Raw genomic sequence first — 16,933 nt, forward strand, 5'->3', positions numbered from 1 at the left:
ATTGTATAAAATGAATAATTGCAAACAGTGTGGAAGTAATGGTTATTTCTACGGGCCGGGCAACCTAGGCTTCACTCTAGGGCGTTGCTCCACCACATCGGATAGCTGCGGCCTTAGAAGTCAACGCCAGAAGCATAAAATACAATATAAATACAACAGTTCTTCAACCGTATACCAGGAATAATTGCAAACAGTGTGAAAGGTATGGTCATTTCTACGTTGCGGGCATCCTAGGCTTCACTCTAGGGCATTGCTCCACCACATCGAATAGCTACGGCCTTAGAAGTCAACGCCATAACTATAAAAAACAATATAAATACAACAGTTTTTCCATTGTATAACAGGAATAATTGCAACCAGTGTGAAAGTGATGGTCATTTCTACGTTCCGGGCAACCTAGGCTTCACTCTAGGGCGTTGCTCCACCACATCGGATAGCTGCGGCCTTAGAAGTCAACGCCAGAAGCATGAAATACAATATAAATACAACAGTTTTTCAATCGTATAACAGGAATAATTGCAAACAGTGTGAAAGATATGGTCATTTCTACGTTGCGGGCATCCTAGGCTTCACTCTAGGGCATTGCTCCACCACATCGAATAGCTGCGGCCTTAGAAGTCAACGCCATAACTATAAAGAACAATATAAATACAACAGTTTTTCCATTGTATAAAATGAATAATTGCAACCAGTGTGAAAGACATGGTCATTTCTACGTTCCGGGCAACCTAGGCTTCACTCTAGGGCGTTGCTCCACCACATCGGATAGCTGCGGCCTTAGAAGTCAACGCCAGAAGCATGAAATACAATATAAATACAACAGTTTTTCAATCGTATAACAGGAATAATTGCAAACAGTGTGAAAGATATGGTCATTTCTACGTTGCGGGCATCCTAGGCTTCACTCTAGGGCATTGCTCCACCACATCGAATAGCTGCGGCCTTAGAAGTCAACGCCATAACTATAAAGAACAATATAAATACAACAGTTTTTCCATTGTATAAAATGAATAATTGCAACCAGTGTGAAAGACATGGTCATTTCTACGTTCCGGGCAACCTAGGCTTCACTCTAGGGCGTTGCTCCAACACATCGAATAGCTACGGCCTCAGGAGTCAACGCCAGAGGCATAAAATACAAAATAAATACAACAGTTTTTCCATCGTATAACAAGAATAATTGCAACCATTGTGAAAGTGATGGTCATTTCTACATTCCGGGCAGCCTAGGCTTAACTCTATGGCGTTGCTCCAACACATCGAATAGCTACGGCCTTAGGAGTCAACGCCAGAGGCATAAAATACAAAATAAATACAACAGTTTTTCCATCGTATAACAAGAATAATTGCAACCATTTTGAAAGTGATGGTCATTTCTACATTCCGGGCAACGTGGGCTTCTCTCTGGGGCGTTTCTCCACCACATCGAATAACTACGGCACTAGAAGTCAACGCCTGAAGCATAAAATATAATATAAATACAACAGTTTTTCCATCGTATAACAAGAATAATTGCAACCAGTGTGAAAGTGACGGTCATTTCTACGTTCCGGGCAACCTAGGCTTCACTCTAGGGCGTTGTGCTTCCAGATCGAATAGCTAGGGCCTAAGAAGTCTACACCAGAAACATAAAATACAACATAAATACAACAGTTTTTCCATCGTATAACAGGAATAATTGCAACCAGTGTGAAAGTGATGGTCATTTCTACGTTCCGGGCAACCTAGGCTTCAGTCTAGGGTGTGGTTCCCCCACATCGAATAATTAGGGCCTAAGAAGCCTACGCCAGAAGCATAAAGTACAATATAAATACCACAGTTCTTCAATCGTATACCAGGAATAATTGCAAACAGTGTGAAAGGTATGGTCATTTCTACGTTGCGGGCATCCTAGGCTTCACTCTAGGGCATTGCTCCACCACATCGAATAGCTACGGCCTTAGAAGTCAACGCCATAACTATAAAAAACAATATAAATACAACAGTTTTTCCATTGTATAACAGGAATAATTGCAACCAGTGTGAAAGTGATGGTCATTTCTACGTTCCGGGCAACCTAGGCTTCACTCTAGGGCGTTGCTCCACCACATCGGATAGCTGCGGCCTTAGAAGTCAACGCCAGAAGCATGAAATACAATATAAATACAACAGTTTTTCAATCGTATAACAGGAATGATTGCAAACAGTGTGAAAGATATGGTCATTTCTACGTTGCGGGCATCCTAGGCTTCACTCTAGGGCATTGCTCCACCACATCGAATAGCTGCGGCCTTAGAGGTCAACGCCATAACTATAAAGAACAATATAAATACAACAGTTTTTCCATTGTATAAAATGAATAATTGCAACCAGTGTGAAAGACATGGTCATTTCTACGTTCCGGGCAACCTAGGCTTCACTCTAGGGCGTTGCTCCAACACATCGAATAGCTACGGCCACAGGAGTCAACGCCAGAGGCATAAAATACAAAATAAATACAACAGTTTTTCCATCGCATAACAAGAATAATTGCAACCATTGTGAAAGTGATGGTCATTTCTACATTCCGGGCAGCCTAGGCTTAACTCTATGGCGTTGCTCCAACACATCGAATAGCTACGGCCTTAGGAGTCAACGCCAGAGGCATAAAATACAAAATAAATACAACAGTTTTTCCATCGTATAACAAGAATAATTGCAACCAGTGTGAAAGTGACGGTCATTTCTACGTTCCGGGCAACCTAGGCTTCACTCTAGGGCGTTGCGCCTCCAGATCGAATAGCTAGGGCCTAAGAAGTCTACACCAGAAACATAAAATACAACATAAATACAACAGTTTTTCCATCGTATAACAGGAATAATTGCAACCAGTGTGAAAGTGATGGTCATTTCTACGTTCCGGGCAACCTAGGCTTCAGTCTAGGGTGTGGTTCCCCCACATCGAATAATTAGGGCCTAAGAAGCCTACGCCAGAAGCATAAAGTACAATATAAATACCACAGTATTTCCATCGTATAACAGGAATAATTGCAACCAGAGTGAAGGTGATGGCCATTTCTAAGTTCCGGGCAACCTAGGCTTCACTCTAGAGCGTTGCTCCACCAGATCGAATAGCTAGGATCTTAGAAGTCAACGCCAGAAGCACAAAATAAAATAAAAATACAACAGTTTTTACATCGTATAAAAGGAATAATTACAACCAGTGTGAAAGTAATGGGCATTTCTACGTTCCGTGCAACCTAGGCTTCACTCCAGGCCGTTGGCCCACCAGGTCGAATAGTTAGGGTCTTAGAAAACAACTCCAGACGCATAAAATACAATATAAATACAACAGTGTTTCCACGGTATAAAACGAATAATTGCAACCCGTATGAAAGTTATGGTCATTTCTACGTTCCGGGCAACCTAGGCTTCACCCTAGGGCGTTGCTCCACCAGATCGAATAGTTAGGGCCTAAGAAGTCAACGCCAGAAGCATAAAATACAATAGAAATACAACAGTTTTTCCATCGCATAACAGGAATAATTGCAACCAGTGTGAAAGCTATGGTCATTTCTACGTTCCGGGCAACCTAGGCTTCACTCGAGGCCGTTGCTCCACCACATCGAATAGCTACGGCCCTAGAAGACAACGCCATAACTATAAAATACAATATAAATACAACAGTCTTTCCATCGTATATAATGTATATTTGCAAACAGTGTGAAAGTAAAGGTCATTTCTACGTTCCGGGCAACCTAGACTTAACTGTACGGCGTTGCTGCACCAGATCGCATAGTTAGGGACATAGAATTCAACGCCCGAAGCATAAAATACAATATAAATACAACAGCTTTTCCATCGTATATAATGTATATTTGCAAACAGTGTGAACGTAAAGGTCATTTCTGCGTTCCGGCAAACCTAGGCTTAACTGTAGGGCGTTGCTCCACTAGATCGAATAGTTAGGGCCTTAGAAGTGAACGCTCGAAGCATAAAATACAAAATAGAGAGAACAGCTTTTCCATTGTATAAAACGAATAATTGAAACCAGTGTCAAAGTTATGGTCATTTCTACGTTCCGGGCAACCTTGGCTTAACTCCAGGGCGTTGCTCCACCAGATAGAATAGTTAGGGACTTTGAATACAACGCTAGAAGCATAAAATACAATAAAAATGCAACAGTTTTTCCATTGTATAACAGGAATAACTGCAACCAGTGTGAAAGTAATGGTCATTTCTACGTTCCGAGCAACCTAGGTTTCGCACTATGGCGTTGCTCCACCACATCGAATAGTTGGGGCCTTAGAAGTCAATGCCAGAAGCATAAAACACAATATAAATACAACCGTTTTTCCATTGTATAAAATGAATAATTGCAACCATTGTGAAAGTGATGGTCATTTCTACTTTCTGGGCAACCTAGGTTTCACTCTAGGGCGTTTCTCCACCACATCGAATTGCTACTGCCTTAGAAGTCAACGTCTGGAGCATTAAATATAATATAAATACAACAGTTTTTCAATCGTATAACACGAATAATTGCAACCAGTGTGAAAGACATGGTCATTTCTACGTTCCGGGCAACCTAGGCTTCACCCTAGGGCGTTGCTCCAACACATCGAATAGCTACGGCCTTAGAAGTCAACGCCATAACTATAAAAAACAATATAAATAAAACAGTTTTTCCATTGTATAACAGGAATAATTGCAACCAGTGTGAAAGTGATGGTCATTTCTACGTTCCGGGCAACCTAGGCTTCACTCTAGGGCGTTGCTCCACCACATCGGATAGCTGCGGCCTTAGAAGTAAACGCGAGAAGCATAAAATACAATATAAATACAACAGTTTTACAATCGTATAACAGGAATAATTGCAAACAGTGTGAAAGATATGGTCATTTCTACGTTGCTGGCATCCTAGGTTTCACTCTAGGGCATTGCTCCACCACATCGAATAGCTACGGCCTTAGAAGTCAACGCCATAACTATAAAGAACAATATAAATACAACAGTTTTTCCATTGTATAAAATGAACAATTGCAACCAGTGTGAAAGACATGGTCATTTCTACGTTCCGGGCAACCTAGGCTTCACTCTAGGGCGTTGCTCCAACACATCGAATAGCTACGGCCTTAGGAGTCAACGCCAGAGGCATAAAATACAAAATAAATACAACAGTTTTTCCATCGTATAACAAGAATAATTGCAACCATTGTGAAAGTGATGGTCATTTCTACATTCCGGGCAGCCTAGGCTTCACTCTATGGCGTTGCTCCAACACATCGAATAGCTACGGCCTTAGGAGTCAACGCGAGAGGCATAAAATACAAAATAAATACAACAGTTTTTCCATCGTATAACAAGAATAATTGCAACCATTGTGAAAGTGATGGTCATTTCTACATTCCGGGCAACGTGGGCTTCTCTCTGGGGCGTTTCTCCACCACATCGAATAACTACGGCACTAGAAGTCAACGCCTGAAGCATAAAATATAATATAAATGCTACAGTTTTTCCATCGTATAACAAGAATAATTGCAACCAGTGTGAAAGTGATGGTCATTTCTACGTTCCGGGCAACCTAGGCTTCACTCTAGGGCGTTGTTCGTCCAGATCGAATAGCTAGGGCCTAAGAAGTCTACACCAGAAACATAAAATACAACATAAATACAACAGTTTTTCCATCGTATAACAGGAATAATTGCAACCAGTGTGAAAGTGATGGTCATTTCTACGTTCCGGGCAACCTAGGCTTCAGTCTAGGGCATGGTTCCCCCACATCGAATAATTAGGGCCTAAGAAGCCTACGACAGAAGCATAAAGTACAATATAAATACCACAGTATTTCCATCGTATAACAGGAATAATTGCAACCAGAGTGAAGGTGATGGTCATTTCTAAGTTCCGGGCAACCTAGGCTTCACTCGAGGGCGTTGCTCCACCACATCGAATAGCTACGGCCCTAGAAGACAACGCCATAACTATAAAATACAATATAAATACAACAGTCTTTCCATCGTATAAAACGAATAATTGCAACCAGTCTGATAGTTATGGTCATTTCTACGTTCCGGGCAACCTAGGCTTCACCCTAGGGCGTCGCTCCACCAGATCGAATAGTTAGGGCCTAAGAAGTCAATGCCAGAAGCATAAAATACGTTTTATGTACAACAGTTTTTCCATCGTATAACAGGAATAATTACAACCAGTGTGAAAGTAACGGCCATTTCTACGTTCCGGGCATCCTAGACTTAACACTGAGGCATTGCTCCACCAGATCGAATACATAGGGCCTTAGAAGTCAATGCCAGAAGCATAAAGTACATTAAAAATCCAACAGTCTCCATCGTATAACAGGAATAATTGCCACCAGTGTGAAAGTGATGGTCATTTCTGCATTCCGGGCAACCTAGGCTTCACACTAGGGCGTTGCTCCTCCAGATAGAATAGTTAGGGCCCAGGAAGTCAACGCCAGAAGCATAAAATACAATATAAATACAACAGTTTTTCCCTTGTATAACAGGAATAATTGCAACCAGTGTGACAGGTATGATCATTTCTACGTTCCTGGCAACCTAGGCTTCACTCTAAGGCGTTTCTCCACCACATCGAATAGCTACGGCCTTAGAAGTCAACGCCTGAAGCATAAAATATAATATAAGTACAACAGTTCTTCCATCGTATAACAGGAATAATTGCAACCAGTGTGAAAGACATGGTCATTTCTACGTTCCCGGCAACCTAGGCTTCACTCTAGGGCGTTGCTCCACCACTTCGAATAGCTACGGCCTTAGGAGTCAACGCCAGCGGCATAAAATACAAAATAAATACAACAGTCTCTCCATCGTATAACAAGAATGATTGCAACCAGTGTGAAAGTGATGGTCATTTCTACATTCCGGGCAACCTAGGCTACACTCTAGGGCGTTGCTCCACCAGATCGAATAGTTAGGGCCTAAGAAGTCAACGCCAAAAGCATAAAATACAATATAAACACAACAGTTTTTCCCTTGTATAACAGAAATAATTGCAACCAGTGTGAAAGATATGGTCATTTCTACGTTGCGGGCATCCTAGGCTTCACTCTAGGGCATTGCTCCACCACATCGAATAGCTACGGCCTTAGAAGTCAACGCCATAACTATAAAATACAATATAAATGCAACAGTTTTTCCCTTGTATAACAGGAATAATTGCAACCAGTGTGAAAGCTATGGTCATTTCTACGTTCCGGGCAACCTAGGCTACACTCTAGGGCGTGGCTCCACCACATCGAATAGCTAGGGCCTTAGAAGTCAATGCCAGAAGCATAAAATGCCATATAAATACAACAGTTGTTCCACTGTATAATATACATAATTGCAAACAGTGTGGAAGTAATGGTCATTTCTACGTTCCGGGCAACCTAGGCTTCACACTAGGGCGTTGCTCAACCACATCGAATAGCTACGGCCCTAGAAGACAGCGCCATAACTATAAAATACAATATAAATACAACATTCTATCCATCGTATAAAACGAATAATTGCAACCAGTCTGATAGTTATGGTCATTTCTACGTCCCGGGCAACCTAGGCTTCACCCTAGGTCGTTGCTCCACCAGATCGAATAGTTAGGGCCTAAGAAGTCAATGCCAGAAGCATAAAATACGATATATGTACAACAGTTTTTCCATCGCATAATATGTGTAATTGCAACCAGTGTGAAAGTAACGGCCATTTCTACGTTCAGGGAATCCTAGACCTAACACTGAGACATTGCTCCACCAGATCGAATACATAGGGCCTTAGAAGTCAACGCCAGAAGCATAAAGTACATTAAAAATCCAACAGTTTGTCCATCGTATAACAGGAATAATTGCAACCAGTGTGAAAGTGATGGTCATTTCTACATTCCGGGCAACCTAGGCTTCACTCTCGGGCGTTGCTCCTCCGGATAGAATAGTTAGGGCCCAGGAAGTCAACTTCTGAAGCATAAAATATAATATAAATACAACAGTTCTTCCATCGTATAACAGGAATAATTGCAACCAGTGTGAAAGACATGGTCATTTCTACTTTCCGGGCAACCTAGGCTTCACCCTAGGGCGTTTCTCCACCACATCGAATAGCTACGGTCTTAGGAGTCAACGCCAGAGGCTTAAAATACAAAATAAATAAAACAGTTTTTCCATCGTATAACAAGAATAATTGCAACCAGTTTGAAAGCGATGGTCATTTCTACATTCCGGGCAACCTAGGCTTCACTGTCGGGCCATGCTCCATCAGATCGAATAGTTAGTGCCTAAGAAGTCAACGCCAGAAGCATAAAATACAATATAAATGCAACAGTTTTTCCCTTGTATAACAGGTATAATTGCAACCAGTGTGAAAGCTATGGTCATTTCTACGTTCCGGGCAACCTAGGCTACACTCTAGGGCGTGGCTCCACCACATCGAATAGCTAGGGCCTTAGAAGTCAATGCCAGAAGCATAAAATGCCATATAAATACAACAGTTGTTCCACTGTATAATATACATAATTGAAAACAGTGTGGAAGTAATGGTCATTTCTACGTGCCGGGCAACCTAGGCTTCACACTAGGGCGTTGCTCAACCACATCGAATAGCTACGGCCCTAGAAGACAGCGCCATAACTATAAAATGCAATATAAATACAACATTCTATCCATCGTATAAAACGAATAATTGCAACCAGTCTGATAGTTATGGTCATTTCTACGTTCCGGGCAACCTAGGCTTCACCCTAGGTCGTTGCTCCACCAGATCGAATAGTTAGGGCCTAAGACGTCAATGCCAGAAGCATAAAATACGATATATGTACAACAGTTTTTCCATCGCATAATATGTGTAATTGCAACCAGTGTGAAAGTAACGGCCATTTCTACGTTCAGGGAATCCTAGACCTAACACTGAGACATTGCTCCACCAGATCGAATACATAGGGCCTTAGAAGTCAACGCCAGAAGCATAAAGTACATTAAAAATCCAACAGTTTGTCCATCGTATAACAGGAATAATTGCAACCAGTGTGAAAGTGATGGTCATTTCTACATTGCGGGCAACCTAGGCTTCACTCTCGGGCGTTCCTTCCCCAGATCAAATAGTTAGGGCCTTAGAAGTCAACGCACGACGCATAAAATACAATAAAAATACGACAGTTTTTCCATCGTACAAGAGGAATAATTACAACCAGAGTGAAGGTGGTGGACATTTCTACGTTCCGGGCAACCTACGATTCACACTAGGGCGTTGCTCCACCAGATCGAATAGTTAGGGCCCAAGAAGTCAACGCCCGAAGCATTAAATACAAAATTAATAGAACTGTTTTTCCATTGCATGAAACGAATAATTCCAACCAGTGTGAAAGTTATGGTCATATCTACGTTCCCTGCAACCTTGGCTTCACTCTAGGGCGTTGCTCCACCAGATCGAATAGCTACGGCCTTAGAAGTCAACACCAGAAGCATAAAAAGCAATATAAATACAACAGCTTTTTCCATCGTATTAAATGAATAATTGCAACCAGTGCGAAAGTAATGGTCATATCTACGTTCCGGGCAACCTAGGCTTGACACTATGGCGTTGCTCCACCAGATCGAATAGTCGGGGCCTTGGCAGTCAACGCCCGAAGCATTAAATACAAAATTAATAGAACAGTTTTTCCATTGCATGAAACTAATAATTGCAACCAGTGTGAAAGTAATGGTCATTTCTACGTTCCGGGCTTCACTCTAGGGCGTTCCTCCACCAGATCAAATAGTTAGGGCCTTAGAAGTCAACGCCCGACGCATAAAATACAATAAAAATACGACAGTTTTTCCATCGTACAAGAGGAATAATTACAACCAGAGTGAAGGTGATGGACATTTCTACGTTCCGGGCAACCTAGGATTCACGCTAGGGCGTTGCTCCACCAGATGGAATAGTTAGGGCCTTAGAAGTCAACCCCCGAAGCATAAATCACAATATAAATACAACAGTTCTTCCATCGTATAACAGGTATAATTGCAAACAGTGTGAAAGTGATGGTCATTTCTACGTTCCTGGCAACCTACGCTTCAGTCTAGGGCGTTGGTCCACCAGATCCAATAGTGAGGGCCTTAGAAGTCAACGCCCGAAGCATAAAATACAAAATTAATAGAACAGCTTTTCCATTGTATAAAATGAATAATTGCAACCAGTGTGAAAGTTATGGTCATTTCTACGGACGTGCAACCTAGGTTTTGCTCCAGGGCGTTGTTCCACCACATCGAATAATTAGGGCCTTAGAAGTCAACGCCAGAAGCATAAAATACAGTTTAAATACAACAGCTTTTCCATCGTATAAAACGGATAATTGCATCCAGTGTGAAAGTTATGGTCAGTTCTACGTTTCGTGCAACCTAGGCTTCACTCTAGGGCGTTGCTCCAGCACATCGGATAGCTACGGCCTTAGAAGTCAACGCCAGAAGCACCAAATACAAAATAAATACAACAGTTTTTGCATCGTATAAAACGTATAATTGCAACCAGTGTGAAAGTAATGGTCATTTATACGTTCCGGGTAACCTAGGCTTCTTTCTAGGGCGTTGGACCACCAGATTCAATGATTAGGGCCTTAGAAGTCAACGCCCGTAGAATAAAATACAAAATAAATAGAACAGTTTTTCCATTGTATAGAACGAATAATTGCAGCCAGTGAGAAAGTTATGGTCATTTCTACGTACCGGGCAATCTAGGCTTCACTCTAGGGCGTTGCTCCACCAGACCGAATAGTTAGGGCCTAAGAAGTCAACGCCAGAAGAATGAAATACAGTATAAATACAACAGGTTTTCCTTCGTATAGCATGAATAATTGCAACCAGCGTGAAAGTAATGGTCATTTATGCGTTCCTGGCAACCTACGCTTCCGTCTAGGGCGTTGGTCCACCAGATCCAATAGTGAGGGCCTTAGAAGTCAACGCCCGAAGCATAAAATACAAAATTAATAGAACAGCTTTTCCATTGTGTAAAATGAATAATTGCAACCAGTGTGAAAGTTATGGTCATTTCTACGGACGTGCAACCTAGGTTTTGCTCCAGGGCGTTGCTCCACCACATCGAATAATTAGGGCCTTAGAAGTCAACGCCAGAAGCATAAAATACAGTTTAAATACAACAGTTTTTCCTTCGTATAAAACGAATAATTGCAACCAGTATGAAAGTTATGGTCATATCTACGTTCCGGGCAATCTAGGCTTGAATCTAGGGCGTTGCTCCAGCACATCGAATAGCTACGGCCTTAGAAGTCAACGCCAGAAGCATAAAATACAATAAAAATCCAACAGTTTTCCATCGTATAACAGGAATAATTCCAAACAGTGTGAAGGTAATGGTCATTTCTACGCTCCCGTCAACCTAGGCTTCACTCTAGGGCGTTGCTACACCACATGGAATAGTTAGGGCCTTAAAAGTCAACGCCAGAAGCATAAAATACAATATAAATACAACAGTTTTTCCATCGTATAACGGGAATAATTACAACCAGTGTGAAAGTGATGGTCATTTCCACGTTCCGGGCCACCTAGACTTCACTCTAGGGCGTTGATCCACCAGATCCAATAGTTAGGGCCTACGAAGTCAACGCCAGAAGCACCAAATACAAAATAAATACAACAGTTTTTCCATCGTATAAAACGAATAATTGCAACCAGTGTGAAAGTAATGGTCATATCTACGTTCCGGGCAATCTAGGCTTGAATCTAGGGCGTTGCTCCACCATATCGAAGAGGTAGGGCCATAGAAGTCAATGCCCGAAGCATAAAATACGTTAAAGATATAACAGTATTTCCATCGTATAACAGGAGTAATTGCAACCAGTATGAAAGTTATGGTCATTTCAACGTACGGGGCAACCTAGGCTTCACTCGAGGGCGTTGCTCCACCAGATCGAAGAGGTAGGGCCATAGAAGTCAATGCCCGAAGCATAAAATACGTTAAAAGTATAACAGTTTTTCCATCGTATAACAGGAGTAATTGCAACAAGTGTGAAAGTGATGGTCATTTCTACGTTCCGGGCAACCTAGGCTTCACCATGGGTCGTTGCTCCACCAGACCGAATAGTTAGGGATTTAGAAGTCAACGCCAGAAGAATAAAATACAATATAAATACAACAGTTTTTCCATCGTATAACAGGAATAATTGCAACCAGTGTGAATGATATGGTCTTGTCTATGTTCCGGGCAACCTAGGCTTCACTCTAGTGCGTTGCTTGTCCAGATCGAATAGTTAGTGCCTTAGAAGTCAACGCCCGAAGCATAAAATAGAAAATATATAGAACAGTTTTTCCATTGTATAAAACGAATAATTGCAACCAGTGTGAAAGTTATGGTCATTTCTACGTTCCGGGCAACTTAGGCTTCACTCTAGGTCGTTGCTACACCACATCGAATTGTTAGGGATTGTGAAGTCAAGGCCAGACGCATAAAATACAAAATAAATCCAACAGTTTTTCCATCGTATAAAACGAATAATTGCAACCAGTGTGAAAGTAATGGTCATATCTACGTTCCGGGCAATCTAGGCTTCATTCTAGGGCGTTGGTCCACCAGATCCAATAGCTGGGGCCTACGAAGTCAACGCCAGAAGCACCAAATACAAAATAAATACAACAGTTTTTGAATCGTATAAAACGTATAATTGCAACCAGTGTGAAAGTGATGGTCATTTCTACGTTCCGAGCAACCTAGGCTTCACTCTAGGGCGTTGCTCCACCAGACCGAATAGTTAGGGCCTAAGAAGTCAACGCCAGAAGCCTGAAATACAGTATAAATACAACAGGTTTTCCTTCGTATAGCATGAATAATTGCAACCAGCGTGAAAGTAATGGTCATTTCTGCGCTCCTGGTAACCTACGCTTCAGTCTAGGGCGTTGGTCCACCAGATCCAATAGTGAGGGCCTTAGAAGTCAACGCCCGAAGCATAAAATACAAAATTAATAGAACAGCTTTTCCATTGTATAAAATGAATAATTGCAACCAGTGTGAAAGTTATGGTCATTTCTACTGACGTGCAACCTAGGTTTTGCTCCAGGGCGTTGCTCCACCACATCGAATAGTTAGGGCCTTAAAAGTGAATGCCAGGAGAATAAAATACAATATCAGAACAACAGTTTTACCATCGTATAAAATGAATAATTGCAAGCAGTGTGAAAGTAATGGTCATTTCAACCTTCCGGGCAACCTAGGCATCACTCTAGGGCGTTGGTCCACCGGATCCAATAGTTGGGGCCTAAGAAGTCCACGCGAGAAGCACGAAATAGAAAATAAATACAACAGTCCTTCCATCGTAAAAAACGAATAATTGCAACCAGTGCGAAAGTAATGGTCATTTCTACGGCCCGGGCAACTTAGGCTTCACTCTATGGCGTTGCTCCACCAGATCGAATAGGTAGGGCCATAGAGGTCAATGCCCGAAGAAAAGAATACAATATAAATACAACAGCTTTTCCATCGTATAAAATGAATAATTGCAAACAGTGTGAATGTAATGGTCATTTCTACGGCTCGGGCAACTGAGGCTTCACTCTATGGCGTTGTTCCATCAGATCGAATAGCTACGGCCTTAGAAGTCAACGCCAGAAGCATAAAATACAATATAAATACAACAGTTTTTCCATCGTATAAAATGAATAATTGCAAACATTGTGAATGTAACGGTCATTTCTACGATCCGGGCAACCTTGGCTTCACTCTAGGGCGTTGCTCCACCAGATCGAATAGTTAGGGCGTTAGAAGTCAACGCCAGATGCATAAAATACCATATAAATACTACAGTTTTTCCATCGTATAACAGGAATAATTGCAAACAGTGTGAAAGTGATGGTCATTTCTACGTTCCGGGCGACCTAGGCTACACTCTAGGCCGTTGCTCCACCAGATCGAATAGCTAGGCCCTTAGAAGTCGACGCCGGAAGCATAAAATACAAAATTAATAGAACAGTTTTTCCATTGTATAAAACGAATGATTGCAACCAGAGTGAAACTTATGGTCATTTATACGTTCCGTGCAACTCAGGCTGCACTCTAGGGCATTGCTCCACCACAGCGATTAGCTACGGCCACAGAAGTCAACGCCAGAACCATAAAATACAATATAAATACAACAGTTTTTCTATCGTATACAATTAATGATTGCAAACATTGTGAAAGTAACGATCATTTCTACGTTCCGGGCAACCTGGGCCTCACTCTAGGGCGATGCTCCACCAAATAGAATACCTGGGGTCTTAGAATTCAACGCCAGAAGAATAAAATACAACATAAGTACAACAGTTTTTCCATCGTATAGAATGAATAATTACAAACAGTGTGAAAGTAATGGTCATTTCTTTACGTTCCGGGCAATCTAGGCTTCTCTCTAGGGCGTTGCTCCACCAGATCGAATAGTTAGGGCCTTAGAAGTCAATGCCAGAAGCATAAAATGCCATATAAATACAACAGTTTTTCCACTGTATGATATGAATAATTGCAAACAGTGTGGAAGTAATGGTCATTTCTACGATCGGGGCAACCTAGGCTTCACTCTAGGGCGTTGCGCAACCACATCGAATAGCTACGGCCCTAGAAGACAACGCCATAACTATAAAATACAATATAAATAGAACAGTCTTTCCATCGTGTAAAACGAATAATTGCAACCAGTGTGAAAGATATGGTCATTTCTACGATACTGGCAACCTAGGCTGCACTCTACGGCGTCGTTCCACCACATCGAATAGCTGCGGCCTTAGAAGTCAACGCCAGAAGCATAAAATAGAATATAAATAAAACAGTTTTTCTATCCTATAACAGGATTAATTGCAACCAGTGTGAAAGTGATGGTCATTTCTACGTTCCGGGCAACCTAGGCTTCACCCTAGGGCGTTGTTCCACCAGATCGAATAGTTAGGGCCTAAGAAGTCAATGCCAGAAGCATAAAATACATTAAAAATCCAACAGTCTCCATCGTATAACAGGAATAATTGCCACCAGTGTGAAAATGATGGTCATTTCTGCATTCCGGGCAACCTAGGCTTCACTCTAGGGCGTTGCTCCTCCAGATAGAATAGTTCGGTCCCAGGAACTCAACGCCAGAAGCATAAAATACAATATAAATACAACAGTTTTTCCCTAGTATAACAGGAATAATTGCAACCAGTGTGAAAGGTATGGTCATTTCTACGTTCCGGGCAACCTAGGCTTCACCCTAGGGCGTTGCTCCACCAGATCGAATAGTTAGGGCCTAAGAAGTCGACGCCGGCAGCATAAAATACAAAATTAATAGAACAGTTTTTCCATTGTATAAAACGAATGATTGCAAACAGTGTGAAAGGTATAGTCATTTCTACGATACGGGCAACCTAGGCTTCACTCTAGGGCGTCGTTCCACCAGATGGAATAGCTACGGCCTTAGAAGTCAACGCCAGAACCATAAAATACAATATAAATACAACAGTTTTTCTATCGTATACAATTAATGATTGCAAACATTGTGAAAGTAACGATCATTTCTACGTTCCGGGCAACCTGGGCCTCACTCTAGGGCGATGCTCCACCAAATAGAATACCTGGGGTCTTAGAATTCAACGCCAGAAGAATAAAATACAACATAAGTACAACAGTTTTTCCATCGTATAGAATGAATAATTACAAACAGTGTGAAAGTAATGGTCATTTCTTTACGTTCCGGGCAATCTAGGCTTCACTCTAGGGCGTTGCTCCACCAGATCGGATAGTTAGGGCCTTGGAAGTCAACACCAGAAGCATAAAATACAACAGAAGTACAACAGCTTTTCCATCGTATAAAACGAATAATTACAAACAGTGTGAAAGTAATGGTCATTTCTACGTTCCGGGCATTCTAGGCTTCACTCTAGGGTGTTGCTGCACCAGATCGAATAGCTAGGGACTTAGAATTCAACCCCAGAAGAATAAAATACAACATAAGTACAACAGTTTTTCCATCGTATAACATGTATAATTGCAACCAGTGTGAAAGTTAAGGTCATTTCTACGTTCCGGGCAACCTAGGCTTAACTGTAGGGCGTTGCTCCACCAGATCGCTTAGTTACGGACTTAGAATTTAACGCCAGAAGCATAAAATACCATAAAAATGCAACAGTTTTTCCATCGTATGACAGGAATAATTGCAACCAGTGTGAAAGTACTGGTCATTTCTATGTTCCGTGTAACCTAGGCTTCACTCTAGGGCGTTGCTCCACCAGATCGAATAGCTAGGGACTTAGAATTCAACCCCAGAAGAATAAAATACAACATAAGTACAACAGTTTTTCCATCGTATAAAATGTATAATTGCAACCAGTGTGAAAGTTATGGTCATTTCTACGTTCCGGGCAACCTAGGCTTAACTGTAGGGCGTTGCTCCACCAGATCGCTTAGTTACGGACTTAGAATTTAACGCCAGAAGCATAAAATACCATAAAAATGCAACAGTTTTTCCATAGTATAACAGGAATAATTGCAACCAGTGTGAAAGTACATGTCATTTCTACGTTCTGGGCAACCTAGGCTTCGCTCTAGAGCCTTGCTACACCAGCTCGAATAGCTAGGGACTTAGACGTCAACGCCAGAAGCATAAAATACAATAAAGATGCAACAGTTTTTCCATCGTGAAACAGGAATAACTGCAACCAGTGTGAAAGTACTGGTCATTTCTATGTTCCCGGTAACCTAGGCATCACTCTAGGGCGTTGCTGCACCAGATCGAATGGCTAGGGACTTAGAATTCAGCGCCAGAAGAATAAAATACAATATATGTACAACAGTTCCTCCATCGTATAAAATGTATAATTGCAAGCATTGTGAAGGTAATGGTCATTTCTACGGACGTGCAACCTATGTTTTGCTCCAGGGCGTTGCTCCACCACATCGAATAATTATGGCCTTAGAAGTCAACGCCAGAATCATAAAATACAGTTTAAATACAACAGTTTTTCCTTCGTATAACAGGA

The sequence above is a fragment of the Calliopsis andreniformis genome, unplaced genomic scaffold, assembly GCF_051401765.1.
Source record: "Calliopsis andreniformis isolate RMS-2024a unplaced genomic scaffold, iyCalAndr_principal scaffold0001, whole genome shotgun sequence".
NCBI lineage: Eukaryota > Metazoa > Arthropoda > Insecta > Hymenoptera > Andrenidae > Calliopsis > Calliopsis andreniformis.